The sequence below is a fragment of the Elaeis guineensis genome, chromosome 6 (genome assembly GCF_000442705.2).
Source record: "Elaeis guineensis isolate ETL-2024a chromosome 6, EG11, whole genome shotgun sequence".
NCBI lineage: Eukaryota > Viridiplantae > Streptophyta > Magnoliopsida > Arecales > Arecaceae > Elaeis > Elaeis guineensis.
Window position 1 is genome coordinate 131899390 of NC_025998.2, and position 21381 is coordinate 131920770.

The window sequence follows — 21381 nt, forward strand, 5'->3', positions numbered from 1 at the left end:
TGCACAAGAGAGAAGCATCTAGTTTGAAAGAAAAAGAAAAAAAAATATAATTTTTTTACAAAAACTAGATCTAATCGTCTAGTATATTTTCTAAAGACCGTGGATACTTGAAAAAATTTACTATGCCAAGTTAAATTTATGGTCATATCATTCTAGGCTAAACTTGGGTAAAGATGCTTTTTAGTTTAAGATAAATTCAGAATTACAACTTGTGAGACATATTGAAATCATCGTAGATTAAATTTGACATCATTTGACCCAAGATTTTATATTAGAAGAGAAAAAGTTTATTATTCAAAATGAATGATACACATATATAGTATAATCAATTATTACTGGTGGCAAAGATGACTGTTAATTTAAGATAAATTCTGATTGCAAATTGTGAGATATATTGAAATCGTCATGGATTAAATTTGACATTATTTGACCTAGATCTTATATTAGAAGAGAAAAAAATTATTATTCAAAATGAAGGATACACATATATGGTATAATCGATTATTACTAATTTTTTTTTTGATGAATATGAGTACTCTCTAATATTTTCGGTATGAATTCAAATTTCCATGAGTTTCCACTAATATCTAAATGGACTGATAAGATGAATCTTTTTGCCTTTTACAAAACCTCCCTCATTCTATCATCAAGAGCTCTCATCATGATGACCTCTTCTCTTCTCTTCTCTTTTTCCTCCTAATTAATCCTCATCCCCTATCACACATAACAATGGTGCCCTCTTATGTTTCTTTTCTGTTTAGGTAATTTGATTTAACATAACTTATTCAGGGTGTATTAATTGTTAAGTATTAACGCAGGACTTTCATATCCACATTATGATTAGAGTTGATGAATTGGACATTTGACTTGAGCAGACCCACCACCCCTTGAACCCTTCCATTGATTCCAGCGTTCAGTCCATCTTCACCAAAAGCCCATTAAAAAATCCCACCCCAAGTCCATGTAAACGTCCAAGAACAAGGTTGCAAAAAATATATTATTATAATAATATATTATATTATAATATATTATATCATATTATTATATATAATAAGAAAAAAATGAAAACCCTCAGAGATTGAAAGTATAAATTTTATATGATTTTTTTAAAAAAATAATTTTATTTAAAATTTTTTTATAATATTATTAAATAAATAATAAGTTGAATAGTCACTACTTCAAAATTATATTTTTCAAAACATAATTTAAATTACTAAAATAATTTAAATTATTATCTAAAAAATAAATTAAATATAATAATCTAACGAGCACACGTTAAACTGCCTGCAATCTATCCAGGCTACCAAACGCAACCCAAGTCAAACTCCAAACTCGCTAAAAGGGTTGCAAAAGGGCGCCGACTAGGGCGGTGGCCGGCAGCGGTGGCAGGAGTATTAGCTATGGATGGCCAGGATGTTGCGAACCTTGGTGGCGATGAAACCCTAACCAGGTGAGTTCCATCAAGTTCTGAATCTTTCATTCAATTTCTCGATCGTCTAAATGGGATATTTCTGTCTTAAATCCGGTTAAAACCTAGTAATATTCGGACTTCAATTGAACTAATTGATCCAGGAAAGCTCCTCAACTTGTTAATGTTCTGAAAGAGATGAAGGATGGGTTGGATGCTGTGAGGAGCAAAGTAGAAGACCTAACCCAAAAGGTATTCCCTGAACTCATTCTCTCTATCTATATTCTTCGGTTTTTTCAGCGAAAGAAATTCTTCGTAAGTTTTGTACTTCGGTTTTTTTCTTTTAATCTGGTTCATTCAAAGATTTCTTGAAACAATTTTAAGGATTAGTGATGCAGAAAGCTAGAGTGTTATGCTGTCTTTCTTGGGTTTTTGTTAGCAAGAGAAACTGCTGGTGAATTTTATGTTGTCATCCTATTCACTTCCTCAGGTTCTTTCCTGAGTTTTTGAAAGAAAATATAAGTTATTGTAGGATACTTAGAAAAGCATCGGATAGTATTAATATACCAAAACCAATGACGATATAATTTTTTTAATAATATTTTGTATTTTCCTGCACAATATTTTTCTTGGCTTTTAGTTGGGTTTTTTTGAACCTCGCTAAGTTCTGGAAGATTTTCCAATAAACAAATAGTTTGGTCTACAAGGCTTGCTCATCAGGTGAGTGAAAAGCAATTCCCAACAGCAGATGGGATGAGCTACCTAGAGGCAAAGCATCTCTTGCTTCTGAGCTACTGCCAGTCCATTTTCTACTATTTGCTTCGCAAGGCACAAGGGTTGTCAATTGAGGGACATCCTGTTGTCCGAAGCCTTGTGGAGATCAGATAGTTTCTTGAAAAGGTCTGTCTTTTTTCCCATCTTCTTGCTTTATGCCTGCTTTTGAAGTTATTCCTTATCATCCCATATTCTTCAAAATAATTATGTAATAGATTCGTCCAATAGATAAGAAGCTGGAATACCAAGTTCAAAAGCTCACCTGGGCTGCTGGGAATGTTGCATCTGAGAAGACAGTGAGTGTCAATGTGAATGAGAAAGATGAGAGACAAGAGGAGGATGACCCATTGATCTACCGCCCAAATCCTGACACGCTTGTTAGCAAGTCAACACAGGCTGTCCAGGTGAGCACAACTGTATTCTCCTTTTTTTTTGTCTTCCAAATTTTGTGTTTTGATTCATTTTGTGGCAGCCTGGCTTGTTGTTTGAACTCCAATGTTCAGATATGTTCGATCCTTTTTCTTGCTGTGCCTGCTAATTTTTTGGCTGTCATAGCAGTTCATTGCCATGGTTCCACCGTCTTTTCTATCATCTTCTTAAGATGGTTAGACTAAATATCTTGAGACATGTTTGGATGCATTACTGTGCTAGATGGCGCACCAGGGAATCAGGTTTTTAATTGTAAAAATAATCAGCATAGTTGATGTTGTTTGTTAGAAGGACTGGAAAGGGGAGAAATTGGAGAGATTGATAAGATTTGAAATCTTGTAATTGCTAATAGTCCCAGATGCTTTAAATTGCCTGCCTATGATCGGATTCTCTGGTGAAACTCTTTGTTTTAATTGGTTTTACTTTTCCTTATAACTTTTCCTCTATTTTGCCTGAATTCTGCTAGCTTTGCTGTTTTATGTTATTCAAGTCAACTTTATTAGTCTTTTAGATTCTTACAGATGCTTGCAAAAATATGTGTCAGTATTGTGCCTTCAGCTGTTTACCAATCAAGTGTACTCTTCTCCTTTATTTCTTAATTATCGAACAACTTAATTGAAATTTGATGCACCAGACATGATGGCTAAACATTCTGTAAGTCTTAAGAGATCTTGGCCCATTGGGTTTGGAGTTGAACCTATGTTGTATCATTGAGGTAGCTGAACCTATATGTGTCTGCTCTATGGAGAGGATAGATTCCTGACATTGTGTAGTGCTGCACTTTAGGATAATGGAGGTATTTACCATCCCCCAAGGTTTGCACCTACAAGCATGGATGAGGATAAGATAACAAAACAGGAGAAGCAGGCTTTGAGACAGGAAAAAGAATTGTTGCGACAGGCAAAACAAAGTTCCTATGTTAAAGAGCTATGGATGCTTTTGAAGATAGACCTGAAGAGGTAAATTTCTGGTTACCATTCATATTACTAATCTGACTGAATGCTGGTTTTACCTGATCTTTGCTGCAATTTGTCTGCAGGTGAAAGAAATCATAGGAGCTGAAAGCAGAGAACTTACGAGATACATAGCAAAGTAAGAGGAGCGTGCCGGACAGGAAGAAGAGCTTTTCACTCGTGCACCAGTTACAAAACTGGACAAAAGAATAGAGAAGCACATGAGGAAGTCTAGACATGGGTATGTCATATTGTTATCATCTCCTTGAAAGAAAATATGGGAGTTTGTTTATTTTATGAAGAAACGTGGTATATTCTTGTCAGATGATAATATTAGAAATTCTCTCTACTCTTAAAGAGGAGTCCCTGTTGTGGACTTCTGCAATGGAATATATGGAGTACATATCTGGTGAGAAAGCAATGGAGCACCTATAACTAGAATGTGGGCAGTGGAAATAACAGCAGAAAGCACATTATCATGAATGTTGTTCATGAAACAGAAATGTCTTGCAAAACATAAAAAAGAAAAAGTTGAGGAAATGACAACTTACCAGAGGACAATGACTTGATGAACCATTTCAGCAAGTAACAAAATATATGCACTACAAAATTTTAAAAGGTCAATTCCCTTTCAACCTAGTACAAGAAATACTTAAAACTATATTAAAGTGGCTTAATCTCCCAATTTTTCAATTCCAAAAGTAACTGTAATTAAATTACTCATTTAAAGATTTAAATATTGTTATAATAACCCTAGTTAGGTTTTTGTCTTAAAAGGCATAAAATATGCGAGACTTCCATAGAAGAGATTCTGACCTTTTGGAGCTTGAGAATGAGGACAGCATGTAGAAATAGGTGAGAGAAAATTTGATTGAGTAAGAAAGAAAGAATTCAAAAACTTTTATAAAGATATCTTGGTATATCTGGACTGTAAGAACTTTGAAGGGAAGAAAGAATTATTTTCAGATCTTTTTAGAATCTAGACTTAGATAATCTCAAATCTAACATCTTTAGCATGCATGCACAACTGCATGTGCATCATAACTAGTAGCAATACATATGATAACAGCATGAAGAAAAGGAATAATATAATAATTATCAATATATGCATGACCCAGAAATGGGAGATGAAGGAATAGTCACAATAACAGGAAAATAAATTTACATTACTCTTTTCAGTTTTAAGATTGGAAGATGATGTGGTTTTTCTTTTATTATCCTTTTCTATTTGTCTATTTCTTGTTGGGTAGGTGACTCCTCTATATAAAATGCAAAAGCCCCAACTCTAGGTCAGTTGCTGGACTTTTGTGCCAATGCTAAGAATTTTGATTGCAAGGAGAAACTTTTTAGACTTTATGGACCTATAGGTCCCACAATTATAATACTTCTCCTGAGCAATGCTCGTGCATTGCATGTGGACAATAGTAGTGGATTAATCAAGATATGCTGAACCGATACCGCCAGCCGTGTCGGCCGGCCGGCAATACGGTACGGTACGAAACCATACTGAACCGACGAAGGCGATCCGAACCGAAAGAAGAAAAAGAGAGAAAGAGAGAGAAATAGAGAGAGAGAAGGAGGAAGAAAGAAAAAGAGGGAGGGAAAGGAGCTGGCGGGGCCGTCGGATGGCCTCCGGCTGGCCACCGTGGCCGCCGGAGGGTGCAGTCCGTGCGCGCGGCGCCGCGGGCGTGAAACAGGGGCGTCGTCCCTATTTCGCGATTTTTTTAAAAAAAGATTGTTTTAAGTGAAGCTGTTTTTTTTTTAAAAATCCATCTGCGTTGCTGACTTCATGAGTTTAAAATCAAAAAAAAAAAATTGAAACAGACCGTCTGTTTCGAAAAAGAAGGTGGGGCTCCGTCCGCACCGCCGCCCTCTGACCGTCGATGTCGGCTCGCCGGCCACCGGGGGCCTCGCGACGGATGCGCCGTCCGTCCGGTAGGTCCCTCCCCCCGAGCGCTCTCTCTTTCTTTTTCTCATTCTCTTGAAAGTTCTATCGGGCGATATGGCTTGTTCTTTTTATGTTCTTAATTGTTGTTTCACAAATAATAGAAAACCGGAAGAGAAGCTAGACCAATATTGCACATTCCGCTACTTACACAAATTGGAAATGGTTTCAAAAATAAAGCTCTTACTGCTCCTTTGTAGGAATATACTCTCAGCTTGCTGGTCCCTGTTTTCTCATGTTCTCTTAAACTTCCTTTGCGAGCTAAGGAACTTAAATACTAGGAGCATGAAAGTAATTGATAACCACACATTGAACTGTCAAATCAATTACAAAAGGCTGCATTGAATTTCACATGAACCAGGTCAATCCATATTTCTTGTAAACTTGTGGTTATGTTCCTCATAGTAAAGTTTTGTTTAACTACTCAGAGAGCACAACCATAACATGGGCTACACATCTGCTCAATGTAGCATCTAATGTTTTCTCCCTTGGTCATCATTATGAATAGATTATGGTTTCACAATTTGACCATCTTGATTTTTGAAATGCATAACTTGATATTTACATAGTGTTGCATTTATGTTTCTGTAACAGATTGCTGGGCTTGACTGATGGATTCTACAATGAAATTAGATCATTACCTCTAGAAGAGAAGGAAGATGACAAGAGTACTAGCTACATGGATGCTAGTAGGGGAAGGAGAAAAATGAATGAGCGCAAGCTATATTGAGTTCAAGAGAAAAAAATTATATTTTAAATCCCTGTTCTTTTTCCAAGATTGCATGTTTTTACATTTTATTCTTTTTTTCGATGTGCTGCTCTAGGTTACTGCAACATATTGCATTATAATTCACCTCAACAATTCTAAACAAGCTGATCATTGATTCTATTTTACCTGTTATTGTGTATGTGCTCTTTTGTTTTACTCAATTCCGTGTTAGTACATTTATGCAAGAAACAGTTACCATCATTTTTATGGATTGTGCATTGATGAATGCCTGCTAATTAATAATGATTTCTTCAACAAGTGATTCTTGAACATGTCACGTTAATTTTATATAAGTGAAGGAGGATTGAAACAAACAGTATAGTAATCTTTCAATGATATACTACTTTTTCCCAAAATAAGAGAAGATCTAATAAGTTAAAATGTTAAATAGCCGAACTGACTGCTAGCCGTTGCCTAGGCAATGGACTTGGTACAAGTGAATCAGTCTTTACTTTCTTTATATTGTCATATCTTCATAATATTTCAAAAGTTACATTTTAATATTCCTTGAGGCATTTAAGGTGAACATGAATGACTAAGAGTGCTATTAGGATTTTTGCTTTAACTTGCAAAATCTATATTATCCTGCAAAATATCAAAATGTAGCAGCAAATCATTGGGTGCTAAAGCTTGGCTTTGGATTTTAATAGGAGAGTTTGTATTGCCTGTTTAGTGCTTAAATGTGATCTATTTGTTAATACAAATCTAATTTTCCTTGGGTCGTGTGGATGACTTGTGAGGAACAAGGAATGAAGGATCTCGGCTAAAAGAAGATGAACTACCTTCTCTTTTTTATAATTATTTTAATATAGAACTCAAGACCCAGACTTGAAATAACAACCATTAGAATGGTTTAGGCCCCCTCCTTTATATTATTATATATAATTACAGGGAAAAAGACAATGGCTGCTACAACATGTTATTTTTCATTATAACGGTCCACTATAATACATATAATAATTATTATTTTCATCTGTACCGTTTCTCCTAATAAAATACCCTTTTTCAAAATTCAGACCCCTTGTGTGTTAATTTTCCCTCTAAAAGAGATTGTAGTGTCTGAAAAATAGAGTATTTTTTTATCAAGTGAGAAATGGTTGGAAAACTAGCATTGTCATTTTTTTTTTATTGCCCTTTTTCCATCAGAATGTCGTTAAAAAAAAGGATGTTCTAAAGATGATTATTTTAATACTAAAACATTGAAATAGCACTTTTTGAAGCAAAAAAAATAAAATAAAAAGACCGTTATAACCATTATATTGGATGATAACAATCTTGGTCAGATTCTGTTAATAATGAAGTAGCTCCATTATGGAAGCCTTGCTCAATACTTCACAATCAAAAGTAGGAAGTGAAAACATTGATGTCACATTTGCTTCTGTGATGTTGAATTGCTAATACAACTTGATGCTGAAACAAAAAGTTTTATTCTGAAAAAAGAACAAGCCAACTGAAACTAGTAGTTCTTATGAGTAAAGCTGCCCTTCTACTCTTGTGCCATGTTGAACTACTGTTATTATTTAACTGTGAAACAAATTTTTTTTTTTATTTTTTAAGAAGAAAAAACCAGCTGCAGTAAGAGTAGTTCTTACAGGAAAATGAAGCTGTCTCATTACTTTCTCTTCATCCTTCCTTTTTAACTTAAAGCTTTCCTCCACCCTGGTTTCAACACTTCTTTCTTGATCTAGATGTTAGGCTCACATAGCCAGCCAAGGTCTCCACCTGATGTGCAGCACAGTGGTATCCATCCCTTTATTTTCAGCCTTACACTTTGCAGGTTGAATCAGGCATTTTGTCAGAGGTGTGCTAACTCTGCACGTACATTCTTGCCAGGGGATTGAGATTATTTCTCCATACAGATATCCTTATTTATAGCTCGCCCCGATCGATACAAAAAATGAATGGTATTGATTGCAGGAGTGTTGTAAATAGATGATTAGGCACATAAAAATCGAAAATCCACTTTATAAGTCATGATCTCATGATCATCTTTAATTATAGGTAGATTTAAATTCACTAGGTTATGATGATTAGATCATAGTAAAACATAGTATCATAGGATGAAAATTATTTATTTTAATACCTATTTAATGATTAGGTTACCCCCAAAATGGATGAACTTTTGGTTTGTAGGCTTTTTTCTTATGTAGATCATGTTCAACAGTTTGGACCTTGAATTTGAATATTATATCATTGATTTTGAAGGCAAGATGACAATATTTGGTCATCCTCTTAAGAGGATATTAACATCACTCAAGTAGAGCTAAGGTGTTCTCAAGAGGATAGCTGTGATGGTCCTCTCATTTTCAAAATCAATGATAGGCCATCCAAATGGAAGATTCAAACCACTGAACATGATCTATACTACAAAAAAACACTCAAAAATCAAAATTCATATATTTGAAGATATATATTATACCTATTTACGCACGTATGTATGTAGGTCTTTATGTATGCACAGTGAATTTATGCAATTTATATATAATACTTGTATATATACATGTGTTTGCACATAAATATATGCAATTTATTAATCTTGCATGTATACCTATGTAAATATTTGGTACATGTTGATATTCATGTAGGTATATATACATAATTATCAATCCATGGGTCTTGATAGTGAAGAAAAATTGGTGTGGCGGGACATCTATCTCTGTGAAGGGCCAGAGGGAGGGAGGGGGGAGAGAGAGAGAGATGTACTATTGTTTTTTCTCTATTTTTTTCTTTTTCTTCCTTTGTCTCTTTGGCCTCTTTTTTTGGTTAGGTTTTTCCTTTATTTCTTTGGTAAGCAAAAGCAATTTTCTTTCTTTTGTATGTGGCTACCCAATAAATGCTCTACCGTTTTGATTTTTGACGAAGTCATGGGCACAGTGCATGACAAACACTAATACATAAAGGCAAGGGTCAGTTGGGCAGCTTGAGGCTTGTCTATTTTTATTTGAAATTCTGTACCAATTGCATAAGTAATACTCATGCAAGGAATGCTTGTATGCTTGTCTAATTGGTTCATTAATCCCTTTGTTGAGCAAAAAGATGAACTGCACATTACCAGCTTCTATGTGCTAGTGTTTCTTGTGAATGGTGTGCACAGAGTTTCTATTCCTAAGACTGTTCACTCGTATTAATTGTTGACATCTGCCTTCCATATCGCAGAGGAAGCACTGAGTAGCAAATCCCAGAGGTCAAATTTTGAACAATTCTCTTGCTGCCTGGTGTTTGGCATGCAAGGCCTTCCATGGAGCTCAAGATTTTGTTGATGAGAGTTGATTAGAACTAAAGGCCCATAGGTATTAGCATCCATGAGTTTGATCATCCTGTAGGAGAAATAAGAGAGATTCAAGATGATGGAGCTCTATGCTAGATAACCCCAATTGTTTCCTCAAGACTAATTTGTTTAGTTTAATTTGGAAAACCTGGGTATGTATAATTGATAGTTGCTTTTGTTTGTTTGCCTTGCTATGTGGGGATTTTAATGTATTAGTCCCCTATGAAACTATGGAGTAAGAACCTTGAGGTTCGTTGGAACAATTCAATTGACCCCGACTCCAACTCTGCATCGGCTTTATGAACACAATACTCTGATTTACAATCAGTTGACCGACCGACAGTCGGCTATTATCAACCAACAATGGACAACCACGATGACTCAGTTAATATCTGATTGATGACCATCGGCATATCAGAGTCACTGTCTGATGCTCATTTGGATCTCCATAACTATCGACCTACTACTATTATCGACATATAGTTGGCTTATCTTTCCACGATCACATAAGGTTGGAATGTACGAAATCTATACATCTAATTGTTATAAACGGTTATCGACTACGTGTCACGATCATTAGTGGGCATAAACAGTCCATTAACTTCACGATCATAGTTCGATAATTTGGTGTCATAAAAAGCAGGATCATGTGTTCGACGGTTACACCTGAATTATCTATAAAAGGGAGGTAATTGAACAGTATTGGTAAGACAATTCTAGATTGAGATTTTGCCATTTCAAATATTCTTATCTGCTGTTCATCACTCTCTACTGATTTAAGCATCGGAGGGTCTCCGCCGGACACAACTTCGAACAGTGAAGACTTTTGCAGGTGCTCTTCTCCGGCGACGGACGTAACAGAAGATTAGCCGCAGCAGATTGGCGTATCAGGAAAGGGAGAGAATACAATCAATCATATCAAAAATCAGAGTCCAGCATTCAACAGATTCAGCGAGGCAGTCTTTCCATCGGAAAGATATTCCTTCCTCACCTCCAGTGGCAGAGCGCAGTTCTTCACGTCCTGTAGTTACTACGGATGCATAAATTACTGCACTTATGCAGCAAATGAAAATATTAATGGAGGCGGTCCAAAGCCTCCAGCAGCAGCAAACTTAGCAGCAGCAGTCATCGATGGAGAAGTCGATGGCTCATTCAGTGCCATCTAGGCATAGCCACCGTCCACCACGGTGTTCATCCTCTTTTTCTCCAGAACGTCACAATCTCGACACTCTCATCGAGATGGACAGCCATATTCTCGGTACTCTCACCATGCCACCCATCATTCATGGCGTTCTTCTTCTTCTCGTGCACATAGTATCAGGAAGGAGAAAAGGCTGCGAACACCTTCTGTCTCTCCATCTTCAAACTCTTCAGGGGGTTCTAGTTTTCCAGCAACGATGGCTTGATGACTATGAATGCAAGTTCAAAAAAATTGACCATCAACTTGTCCGACTTCAGGTGGAAGATCGGAAGTCCTCCAACGACTATGACTTCCACACTGTCCAGCCTCTCTCTCAGCGCATCCTAGACGAACCGATTTCATCTCGATTTAAGATGCCGCAAAATAGAGTCATATGATGGCTCCACTGATTTGATCGATCATTTGGAGAACTATAAGGCTCTCATGATGATCCAGGAGGCAACCGACGTCTTCTTATGCATTAGCTTTCCGATAATTTTTCAGAAGGCTGCTCGAGCCTGGTATTCTGAACTGCAGCTGGAGAGCATTAACTCCTTTGAGCAGCTCAAACAATCATTCGTGGCCCACTTTAGTACTAGCCGAAGGCCGTCACGGACGTCAGACAGTCTTTTCTCTATCAAGCAAGGTGAGACAGAGATGTTGAGAGATTTTGTGGCTCGATTTAATACGGCCATACTTGAGGTCAGGGATCTCAATGAAGATATGACCATATCGGCCATAAAGAGGGATCTGAGGGGATCCAGATTTACCTATTCTTTAGATAAAACTCTCCCTCGGACTTATGCTAAACTATTAGAGTGCGCGTACAAGTATATTCGCGTAGATAAAGCTGCTTTTGACCGATGCTAGACAGACGAAAAAAGTCAGAAAAAGAAGCAAAAGAAAAATGAAGCTTCGACTGAATCAAGTAGACTGACTATCAATAAGATGCTTCACCTCGATAATAGAGTCTGAAGTCGAATAACTATGGCAGGTATGACTATACTCCTCTTTTTGCTCCCCATGCGCAGATCTTGATGGAGATCGAAAGAGTGGAGTATTTATGACACTCCTCGCCAATGAAGGCGCCATCAAGGAGTCATAACAGGAAGAAGTATTGTCGGTTTCATCGTGATTATGGTCACGATACCGAACAGTGCATCCAATTCAGGGATGAGATAGAAGTCCTGATTCGACGAGGCTACCTCGAAAAATTCTGACGCGATCGTCCGACTCAACCTCCCACCGACCAACAACTTCAGCCACAAACTGAGGAGACAATCAATAATCGACCAATGACGGAAATAATCAATATGATCTCCGGACGATTAGAGAATTGGGAGGCAACTTTCGAAAAAGAGTCGACGAAGAAATGACGACTCGACAGTGTAATTACTTTTTCAGAAGATAATGTTTGAAGAATACAAATTTTTCATGATGATGCTATCCTTGTCTCGACAATGATAGCAAACTATGATGTAAAAAGAATTTTAGTGGATAATGGAAGCTCAACAAATGTTCTATTTTACTCGATTTTTTTTTGAATGCAACTATCGACTGATCAACTCAGGAAAGTCTCGATGTCATTAGTCGATTTCACTGGAGATGCAGTTACTGTGGAAGAAGAAATCACTCTCCCATTAACTGCAGAAACAGAATGAGAATAGAGTACTATTCTGCTGGCATTTACGGTTGTTCAAATTTTCTCGACTTATAATGCCATACTCGGACGATCTGGATTTAATGCCCTAAGTGCAGTAGTCTCAACATATCATCTATTGGTCTGATTTTCAACAAAAAAATAGAGTCAGAGAGATGTGTGGAGATCAACAACTAGCCCGACGCTGCTTTCTGATCTCCATACAAAATAATCAATCTGAAGACTCTTTGTTTGTTGATAAATTGGATCAAAGAGAAATAAAGAAAGAGATGAATCAGCCGAGCAATTGATTTCTATCTCACTAAAAGAAAAAGATCCTGAGAAGATGGTCCAAATTGGATCGCAGTTGCCTGATCCGCAATAGCAACTACTAATAAATCTATTAAAAGCAAATATCGATATTTTTGCTTGGTCGGCTACTGATATGTCAGACATTCCTCCAGAGGTAATAACCCATCGACTAAATATTGATCCAAAGGTTAAGTCAGTGAGACAAAAGAAAAGACCTTTTGCTCCCAAAAGGTAGAAGGTCATCGATGAAGAAGTCGATAAACTCTTTGCGGTTAATTTTATCAGAGAAGCTAATTATCCCGATTGGCTCATCAATATAGTAATGGTGAGAAAAATCAATGAAAAATGAAAAATCTGCATCGACTACATAAATCTAAATGAAGCATGTCCGAAGGATAATTTTTCTTTATCAAAAATTGATCAACTAGTTGATGCGACTTCGGGACACCGACTCTTAAACTTCATGGACGCCTTTGCAGGCTACAATCAGATTTGGATGGCACCCGAAGATGAGGAGGATATAATTTTTGTAACCGACAAAGGTATCTACTGTTACAAAATAATGTTATTTGGTTTAAAAAATATCGGAGCTACTTATCAACGGCTAGTCAACAAAATATTCAAGACACAAATTGGGTAAAATATGAAAGTCTATGTGGATGATATGCTGGTGAAAAGCTCTCAAATTTCTGATCATGTTCGAAATTTGAAAGAAGCTTTCAACATACTTCGACGATATCAGATGAAATTAAATCCAGCTAAGTGTGTATTCGGAGTGACTTTTGAAATTTTTTTTAGATTTTCTATGTCACAACGAGGAATCAAAGTCAATCATGAGAAAATAAAGACTATCATCAACATGAAGCATCCAAGCTCGAAAAAAGAGATACAACAGCTCAATGAAAGAATCGCTGTACTCAGCCGATTTATCTCAAGGTCGGCAGAAAGATACTTGCCTTTCTTCAAAATTTTGAGATAAGCAAAAGACCTCACATGGTCAGATGAGTGCCGACGGTCTTTCGAAGATCTAAAACAATATCTGTCGTCTCCATCGCTACTTACAAAATCAAAGGTTGGAAAAATTTTGTATCTCTATTTGGCAACTTTAACAGAAGCAGTTAGTTCGGTACTTATCCAAGAGGATGAAAATTAAATTCAACGACCTATCTACTATGCCAGCAAAGTACTTCATAATACTGAAATAAAATATTCAAAGGCGGAGAAGATTGTCTATGCTCTAATCATATTATCGTAGTGACTTCGTCTATATTTTCAAGCACATCCCATTGTCATCTTGACAGACCAGCTATTGAAGGTGATTTTATACCGACCTGATCCTTCAGATTGAATGACAAAATGGGCAATAAAACTCAGTGAGTTTGACATCCAATATCGCCCACGTCCATCGATGAAGGCACAAGTGTTAGCCAACTTCGTCGCCGAGTGTACTATATCAGACAATAATCCTGAGGATGAATCGAATGATAAAATAAAACCAGTTGAAACTCCCAAGCTTGAATCAGTATCGACGTGGGTGTTACATATTGACAGAGCATCCAACGCACAGGATAGTGGAGTAATCTCATCCTCATCAATTTCGAAGGAATGATAATCGAATGTGCCCTTTGATTCAATTTTAAAACTTCAAATAACTAAGCCGAGTATGAAGCTCTCCTAACCGGCTTGAAGATTGCTAAAGAGCTTAACATCGATAATCTGAAGGTCTTCACCGACTCACAATTGATTATCAGACAAGTTAAGGACGAGTTTGAAGCCCGATATCCCATCATGATGAAGTATCTTCAGAAGGTGAAAGATTTAATATCAACCCTAAAATATTTCAAAATCTTTCACACCCCAAAAATAAAAAATACTCGAGCTGACGCACATTCTCGACTCGTAACCACTTCTTTCAACTTGCTGGATCGGACATTCGTCAAATGTCTTGAACAGTCAAGCATCGATAAAGTCGAAGAAATGCTATAAATCAATGATGAGCCAAATTGGATGGATCCAATCATCCAATACTTGACTGATAAAACTCTACCAACAAATCCTTCAGAAGCTAAATGACTCAGATGGATGGTCTCACAATATATTTTGATGGATGGCCAACTATATAAAAGGTCGTTCTCTCTTTTCTTACTGAAGTATTTGAGATCAACAGATGCTGACTATGCACTCAGAGAAGTGTACGAAAGAATTTGTGAAAATCACTTGAGGGGCAAATCTTTAGCTTATAAAATCTTACGATAAGGATATTATTGGCTCACCATAAAGAAAGATACAGTCGAACTTGTCTAAAGGTATGAACCATATCAGAAATATACAAATATACAACACCAACTGGCTAGTCAATTGACATCAATTATTGCACCATGGCCTTTCGCACAATGGAGAATAGATATACTAGGTCTTTTTTCTCCAACATTAGGTCAAAGAAAATTCATAATGGTTGCTATTTATTACTTCATTAAATGAGTAGAAGCTGAACCTCTAGCACAAATCACTGAAAGTAAGATGGAAGACTTCATTTAAAAATCAATCATATATAGATTTAATCTACTACATACCATCATCATCGACAATGATCGATAATTTGACAATCAAAATTTTAAAGAGTTCTATGTAAAATTTCACATTATGCACAAACTCACATCAGTCGGCGATCCACAATCTAATAGTGAAGTGGAAGTGACAAACCAAATAATCTTGCACAGACTTAAAATCAGATTGAATGAAGCTAAAGGCATCTGGATAGAAGAACTATATCCGATCTTATAAGCATATCGAATAACTCTTCATATACCAACGGGTGAATCATCGTTCAATCTGACTTATAGAACAAAAGCGATGATCCCACTTGAGATCGAATTACTATCAACAAGAATGGAACAATACAGTGAGCCGAGCAATTCAAAATATCAGAGAGCCGACCTAGACTTACTTTCAAAAGTCCGACAGCAAGCTCAAGTTCGGATGGCAGCATATTGGCAAAGAGTAGTCCGGTATTATAACGCTAAAGTTAAGCTGAAGGTCTTTCATCCATGAGACCTGGTCTCAAGAAAAATAGAAGTTTCAAAACCTCTAGATAAAAAAAAATTATCTCTAAATTAGAAAAGATCCTACAGAATAACCGAGACGCTTAGATTGGACGCATATCGACTGAAAACTCTTGAGGGAACAGCTATTCCTCGAACGTGGAATGCTAATAATTTAAAGATGTATTATCAATAAAGTTGTTCATATGTACAGGGCTCAAAATGAAACATTGAATTTCAGAATCACAAAAATTTTGACCGACTATAAAGTGATATTAGACCGATAAATAGACGGTCAATTTCTATCGACTATATTTTGATTTTTCATTGTAAAAATCGATACATCAATTATATCTCGATTTTTATTATAAAAATTGATATACCGATTATATCTCAATACCGACTATATCTTGATTTTTTACTGTAAAAGCCGACTCTAATTGAATGACTATTTATGCTGACTTAGTTTTAACTAAATGAAATACTATACCAATACGATCCAGATCAAATTGAAACTATACCGACTTGACTACGGTCAGTCAAAGGATATTCAGCTTGCCATCATTTATCAAATAACTAGACATACTGATCTGACTATGGTTAGTCGAAAGATATTCGGCTTATCGCCGTTTATCTTAATATCTAAAAGGTAAAATATGTTAATTGATATTCGACTAACGAATAATTCTATAATTACTACTGAACGTTCGATTCGTCGATCGATATTCAGTAGTCAAACTATGATTCTACGACATTGCAAGTACATAGAAAGGAAGAAAGAGTTTGCACTTGAAAAAAAAAATTATTCATTGAAAAGGAAGTTACAAAAATTGGACTAAAGTCCAATTACAAAATTCTTCCAAATACAAAAAAAAATAAAAATACTACACCGATCACCAGTCATTGTCTTTATCTCTTTTCTCCAGTGCAGCATCGATGACTGGAACATCTTCTGGTACAATCGGTGCGTCGTCTTCGATCGATGCAGTGTCCTCTTCAGCAGCTTCATCTCCCGAACTAGAAGGAATGATGCTGCTTAAGTCCAAATCTGGATATAATTTTTTGACTGCATCTCGACCGTCCTCGTACCCGACATAATATGAAGCAAACCCGCCTTCAAAGATTTTTTTTTTTGAAATTTTCAAAATTTTTGAAGTTCTCAACGGCTAGACTCAGGGCTTTCTTCGTTGACTCTACTTCAGCTCGCACGGAGACCGACTCAGCATCGACCAGTACCAGCCTTTTCAAGGTGGCCCGATACTTTCTGCGTTTAGCTTCAAGTTCATCAATGCATCCATCCGTTTCTCATCGAAGCCGATGGACGGAGTGCTTCTTGCTTTTGATCCGTGACTCAAGGGATGAGATGTTTTGGGGAGCTGACTCAAGTTCGGCTCTGAAAGACTATAGGTCGACCACCATTTGGGAGATCTGCTCCAGAAGTTTCTTCTCCCATTCAATTGCCCCCTGAAGTTGTTCGACGGTAGTATTCTTTTCGACGGTGATGGCTGCCACCTTATCCATCCATGATCGATGAAAGTCGGCAATCTTTCGATAGTCACTTTCTAGATCGTGCATGTCATGCGCCCACTGAAAGCAGAAGATAAATCAAATCAGATCAAAAAAAAAAAATATCCCGAGTATCATCAGGTAAAAGGAAGAAAACATCTCAGCTACAGTCCAGTTCTTCCTATTCTCCCGATCAGTCGGGAGAAGAGCAGCTTCGATGAGCCGCCTGACCAATGTCGAATTGGCCAAGGCTGACTCACCCTCAGAGATCTGAATGTCGAAGAGAGTTCGAAGATCTGCAGATGACCCATCATCGGTTGAAGTCACTGGCGTCTTCCCCCAATCTCCGATCGGCAGTCCAGTGCTTGAGAACACTGGAAAGTCGGAGCTTGACTGTACCCGAGAACATTCCATTGGAGGAACAGTTGGTGCAGTCGTAGATTGCTCGGGTTCGGTTGCGACTCTCACCCCGATCCGAACCTCTGCTGATGGAGTCGTCAATGATACTTCTGCAGCCCCGTCCTCTCTTGCCATCCCATCTTCAGCATACGGTACCTCAGGAAGCGTTGTCGGGGCCGACAACGCCAAGACTAATTTGAAAACCATCTCTGATGGAATGTCAGATTCCCTCGCTAGTGTCGATGGAGTAGTGATCCGACCCTTCTTCGGTGGTCGGGAGGGTCCAGCTTCAGTTGCTGTCTTTTTTTTGGTAGCGCGTGAGTGGATATCGACAGCCAACACTCATGCCCTTGGCTGCATAGCTGCAATCAAAACAAAGATATCAGTATAAAGTTTAGAAACAGACAAGAAAGACAAAGTAACCGACTATATTATATCTAAAGAAGTGACCGAATTAAGTCGGACATCGTAGAGAGTTTGTTCGGTCATCAGCTCTCAGTGCAGTGGAACTGCTATGTCCTTCAGTCGGAGAAAATTTTTTCGATCATCGGCCTCCATCCAACTGTTCTCGTTGGAGCCAGTCCATGGATCACCCCAGCACGAAGGAAAGCCCTAAGGAGAAGAAGAAGAAATAAAGAAAAATTGATTCTTCCATTCATAAATGGACGATGGAAGATTCATGATAAAAGAAAGATCTTTTCTCAGGTTGAAGAACCATTAACCTTTGACCTTTAGATGAGGACGAAGGACAAAGAAAGATCGAAAAGAAAAGGATGAGGAACAGTTGGTATAAGCTGACACACCAGAGCAAAATTGATGATCAGCTGGATGAAATTTTGGGGCCAACTGAGCAAGACAAAGGTCATAATAATCAAGAAGATTTCGGACGAACTTCGAAATTGAAAATCAAAGACCAGCCTGAAGGTCCTCGACATAAATTGCGATCTGGCCCAAAGGAGAGGAATTCATCCGACCATTTGAACCAGGAGCGAAAAGATGATACTGCTCCGGGATACAGTATTGTTTTCGAAGCCGTTCAACATTGGATCCGGATAAGGAAGAAGCTTCCATTTCTGGATCCAATGAAGATTTGTCGGTTGGATTCTCCGACCGACTATCCCAAGAAGAAGAAGCTTTTTTAGCCATAAAAAACAAAGAACTAAAAAGAGAGAAGGAAAACCCTATGGGGAAGAAGACCTAAGGAGGAAGACAAGGGAACTCAACCTGAAATCAGAGATGGTGCAAGAAACAAAGCCCAGAAGCTCCTAGTACTGGGACAATCAGCAGAATCTTTCGTTGCAGAGGATGGTGACAAATGCAAAGTAAAAGTCTGGCTGAAAGAAACTTCATATATATAGGACCCCTTAACGGTCCAGATGAGATCGATCAAATCTGAATTTCCTCAGATGTCGAGATGTGGCAACATCAAGATCGATCATTAGTCAGACGGTTCAACACACCTGTTTCCAGATCGTTCCACCTCACTGTTATCTGCATGAACAGCTTAGAGCCAATGATGTTTGGGCACGTGGTCAAGATCTACTAGTCAGAATCAAATTGTCCGGATGTCCTAGGCGTCAAATTATCTTACCAAAATGACAGTCCAATGATAATTTTGCAGCTATCGAAACAACAAAATAACTAGAGATCTCTCGTATTCCAAAAATCATAAAAGCCAGCAGCCGAATCGAGGCTCGAAACAGCACGTGATATGACAACTTCCTTCGTCCAATGTGACAGACTACGTGATAATATACATGTCAAGCCACCTTGGACTTGAAAGTGGGGAGCAACTGTTGGGACAATTCAACCAACCCTCGACTCTGACTCTATATCAGCCTTATAAACACAATACTCCGACTTATAATCAGTTGACCGATCGCCAGTCGGCTATTATCAACCAACAACGGATAATCATGATGACTCAGTTGATATTCGACTGATGACCATCGACATATCAAAGTTACCATCCGATGCTCATTCGGATATCCACGACCACCGACCTACTACTATTACTGACATATAGTTGGCTTATCTTTCCATGATTACATAAGGTCAAAATATGCGGAACCTACACATCTAACTGTTATAAATAGTTATCGACTAAGTGTCACGATCATTAGTGGGCATAAACAGCCCATTAACTCTACGATTATGGTCCGATAATTTAGTAACATAAAAAGCGAGACTACGTGCTCGACGGTTACATCTGAATCATCTATAAAAGGGAAGTAATTGAATAGTATTAGTAAGACAATTCTGGATTGAGACTTTGCCATTTCAAATATTCTTATCTACTGTTCATTACTTTTCGCTGACTTAAGAATCAGAAGATTCCTGTCGGACATAACTCTGATCAAAGAGGACTTCTGTTGCAGGTGCTCTTCTCCAATGATGAGTGCAACAGGGGATTGACCGCAATAAGATCTTATTAATACATCTCTTGAAGAAGCTTCTTTTGAGGATTAGACTGATTCTATGGAAGTATCTTGCCTTGTCATTTAGGTTACAACAGACTTCCAAGATTGTGGCTTTACATATGTTGCTGTGGAACTCTATTTTATTTTTAAGTTAATTAATTGGATGTGTGAGCTCTGTGATAACGTGTCCTTGAGTGCGAAATTTTTCCAAGTAGATGAAGAGTTGGCCTGAAAAAAAAAAAAAAAGGTAAATTAAAAGCTTGTGTTTTCATGACGCGCATGAAGGGTTTGCTTGAATTGTCTTCCTTCCATGGCTCACCACCATTGCTCTTCATTGTCCAATCTTGTCATCATTTTCTGATAGGTGTCATGTTAACCTCTCTGTTTTTTTTTTTCCTTTGATTTATGGGCGATTTTAGGCTATACAACACAGAGCATCTGTTTAGAGAACATGTCTCCCATGGACTTAATTATCAATCCAAAAGATGTGTCTTTTGAGTTTAAAGCAAGAGATCGGTCTCTTGGAGATGTCTAAAGGGAATCCCAGAAGATGTATTCAGTGAAAAACATAAAATAATTAATTTTTGGATCACTATATTGAAAACAAAAAAAATCTTTTATTTATAAAATACAACAAAATTTGGCAAAAAATTAAAAGCAATTCTTCGGCTAAAGCAAAATGCAATTAACAATTAGTTTATTATGTGATTATCATTAGATTAGTCATGATGCTTTTGTTTTATCACAAATCTCTATCCGTCTAGTTTTTTATTCTTCTATATTGGATTTGTCATTAGAGACATGGACAATACTCGATCGCTAATGTGATCATTTGGCTTAACAAAAATATGGATGCAATTTGATCCAATCTCTATAGACAAGATGTTCCTCCATTTAAAGTATATATTTTTTTTTCAAAAAATTAAATACAATTTCTATGATCTCTTTAGGATAAAATCCGACCTACATTCTGCAACAAATTTGTTGAGAAGTATTAAACCTCACTAGAAAGTCAAATTAGTACATACAAGCATAAGTGTGCTGATTATTTTAATCATTTCTACACCTTTCACCTCCACCAATGTGATAGGAATGAATAGATCTTTTGATTTATTTATCATTCTTACGTTATGTAGCATATTTCTTTCAAAAAGAATAGCATAGCAATTGAAACGTGAAATAACACTAGCTTTTCTCTATCTACTATAATATAGAAAAAGAAGCTCCAAAAATGCTCGATATTTGTCTAGCCTTAGACCAAATTAAATACAAGTCATCCCTCTCATGTTGCTTTCCTGTGCCATGAGCATATTTTGGAGAGCTATTTTTTAGGCAATG

At 37.2% G+C, this 21381-nt stretch overlaps 1 pseudogene; it reads left to right on the top strand.

The window, feature by feature from the left end:
• The first annotated feature begins 1275 nt into the window (after nucleotides 1-1275).
• LOC105046450 (uncharacterized) lies at nucleotides 1276-6398 on the top strand (annotated as a pseudogene).
• The last annotated feature ends 14983 nt before the right edge of the window (nucleotides 6399-21381 follow it).